Source organism: Phocoena phocoena, chromosome 8 (genome assembly GCF_963924675.1).
Source record: "Phocoena phocoena chromosome 8, mPhoPho1.1, whole genome shotgun sequence".
Classification (NCBI taxonomy): domain Eukaryota; kingdom Metazoa; phylum Chordata; class Mammalia; order Artiodactyla; family Phocoenidae; genus Phocoena; species Phocoena phocoena.
Window position 1 is genome coordinate 89,331,959 of NC_089226.1, and position 3,157 is coordinate 89,335,115.

Sequence of the window (3,157 nt, forward strand, 5' to 3'; positions counted from 1 at the left end):
TAGACACAGGAAAGAAGATCAACATCAATAGTCATAAAAGAAATGTAAATTAAAATTACAGTGACAGACACATTCTGGCACAGCCATCAGAATGGCTAAAGTTTTTAAAAATATTGACATACAAAGTGCTGGCAAGCATGTGGCACAAACAGAACATTCATATATTAATGATTGAAGTTTAAATTATTACTGACAGCCCTTGGGATCCCAGGCAGGCTTCCCGGGCCCCAAAACCAGAAAGGTGCTATGGATGGGATAACAGAATACTTCATTAGACAGAATGCCAAACACAGTAACTGTGTAATTTTTCCCCTGGAGGAGCTCTCCTTATATCAGCAATAAACAGAAAGAGATCATATTGATAAATGGTACCAGAATTTTCTACCTTTAAAATAATCCCAGTGGAAAAATTTTTAAATGTTACCAACCTCAAGAAACTTAAATGTTTTGATTTTGCTTTAAATAACATTGAAAAGATTGAAAACTTGGAAGGATCTGAAGGGCTAAAAAAAATTAACTTGATAAATTTCACTGGAGACCTGAGCAACAGTAAAACCCTGCAGCACAGTCTCCATCTGAAGGAGTTCTTTTGCATGGGTAACCCACATGCTGACTTTGAACGTTACTGGAAGTTGGTGGTGGCAACTCCTTAACAATTAAAGTGTGGGATGATAAAGAGAGTTCAGAATGAATCCAAGAATGGCAGAATTTACCCATTAATTGGGGAGGAAAAGTTTATTGTTTCAAATGGGCAAATACAGAAAAGTGGTTCAGAGGAAACTAAGAACAGCATAAAAATAGATGAGAAGAAAAGTAACCCTGGCTTTGACAGACATTGGCACACAGATATCGTCACCACTATCCTGTTTTCTTTAGTGAACAAGGAACATCAGACACTAGAAGTATGAAAAAAGGGTCCCAACCAAAATAAATTAGATGAAAGCAAAGAATAATAGCATTCTGGTATAAGCTTTCTTCAGTTTACTCCTGATTTTAGATGGGAAACTCTTAGACATGGAAAAATGATGGAAAGACCAAGACACATTAAGTATTACAAAGAAGAAGCGTAAACCACCGAGAACTTTGATCACTAAAGTTGGAAAAGCCCTAAAACTAAATGAGCCCAAACTTGATTTCTCTTGAAAGATGATGGAAGACAGAACCAGATCATCCTGGATCTTGCTGTCTATAGTTATAGGTAATTGATGTCAATGCGCAGTCAGTGTATGTGAGAGGAATGCTTAAGGGAAAGTCACATCAGCTTATATTTCCTGAAGAGCTCAAACCTCACAGCAACTCTGCTAGGAAATCTTTAGTAATCTGCATGCCCAAAGTAGAAAAAGTAACTACAGGTGGTAGAAAACATCCAGGTCTTTGAAAACTACCTTGGACATAGGCAGAGAACAAACAAACAAAAGAAGCAAGCAAATTGAGAAACTAGTAGTAGATTCTAACATGCATGTATTTCCTGATGTAGCTAATGTAGTTCAAGAGGAAGAACACACTCCCCAAAGCGTTGGATCTGAACCAAAATTATACCAAGTAATGAAGATCAACGCTTTGTTGTTAACCATGGATGTCTCCATTGATTTGAAACATTAGGCTGCATGGTCATTGACTGTGACCCAGGAAGCTCAGTTTTACTCAACGCAAAGAGTATATGCATAACATTTATGGGTTAACAGAGTTATTTATCAATATTACTAATATAATGTTTTAACTTCTAACTTTGTATAGTACTACTTAAACTAGTTTAAAATTAAGATGTGTCCCTTGGGGAACGTGGCCACGATGGCAAAGTATGAAGACCATGAGCTCACCTCTTCCCACAGGCACACAAAAATCACAAGTACTTAGAGAGCAAATATTTATGAGAACAACTGAAGACTAGTAGAAAATATTTTCCAAAATAACAATATAAAGAAGGAACCACAAGGAGAAGGGAAGGAAGGGCAAAGATGCAGTATAGTCAAGATCCATACCCCCAGGTAAGTGACCCCCAAACTGGAGGATGATCACAACTGCAGAGGTTCTCCCCAAGGAGTGAGGGTTCTGAGCCCCACATTAGGCTCCCTAATCCAGGTGTCCTGCACTGGAAAGATGAGCTACAAGAATGTCAAGCTTTGGAGGCCAGTATGGTTTCAGTACAGGGGAGGTAGAAGGATACAGGAAAAATAGACCCCTCTCTTACAAGGCATGCTCAAAATCTCACAGGCTCCAAGTCCCAGTGCAGAGGCAGTAATGTGAAAGGACCCTGGGTCAGACTCACTTGCTGATCTTGGAGAGTATCCTAGAGAAGGAAGAGGCAACTGGGGCTCCCCCTGGGGACATAGACACTGGCAGCAACCATTTAGGGGAGCTCATTCTATCATGAAGACACTGGTGTTGGCAAGCGCCATTTTGGACTCCTCCTTCTAGCTTATTAGTGCTGGAAAATGGCCTCGCCCACCAGCCTGTCTCCACACGTACTGGGATGCCTCAGGCCAAGCAGTTGGCTGGGCAGGGACGAATACTGCATGATCTCACTTATATGTGGAATATAAAAAACAAAACAGAACAAACAGAATGAAGACAGACTCATAGGTACAGGGAATGAAGAGGGTGGTTGCCAAAATGGAGGGGATAGGGGAATGGGAAAATGAGGCAAAGGGGATTAAAAGGTACAGACCTGCAGTTATAAAATAAATAAGCCATAGGGATGTAATATACACAGCATAAGGAATGTAGTTGATAATATTATAATAACTTTGTATGGGGACAGATGGTTACTAGACTAATTGTGGTGATCATTTCATATTGTATGCAAATGTCAAATCATTATGTAGTATACCTGAAACTAACGTCAATTATATTTCAATAATTTTTTAAAAGTTTAAAAATGTATCTTAATATGCTATAGCTGATTATTTGTCTATATAAAGTGTTGGCTAGTAAAAATGCTCAAAGCGTTACTACCAACACTTTGCAGAACATTTTGGAATCATCCATTGTATTTGAATACATGCATATCTTACATTTTAGCAGTTTTATTCTTTGTGTGTACCTGAGAGAAAAGCATAACAGAGAAGAGAATTAGAGAATTGTACAGCATAACACTATTTCTAAAAAGACAAATAAGGAAAAAAGAAACATAAATATAACTAAATATATACAAATA

At 38.2% G+C, this 3,157-nt stretch overlaps 2 pseudogenes; both read left to right on the forward strand.

Moving 5' to 3' along the window:
• Positions 1–246: 246 nt before the first annotated feature.
• On the forward strand, positions 247–784 carry LOC136126994 (dynein axonemal assembly factor 11 pseudogene; annotated as a pseudogene).
• A 17-nt stretch (positions 785–801) lies between these two features.
• Positions 802–1,589, forward strand: LOC136126995 (dynein axonemal assembly factor 11 pseudogene; annotated as a pseudogene).
• Positions 1,590–3,157: the final 1,568 nt, after the last annotated feature.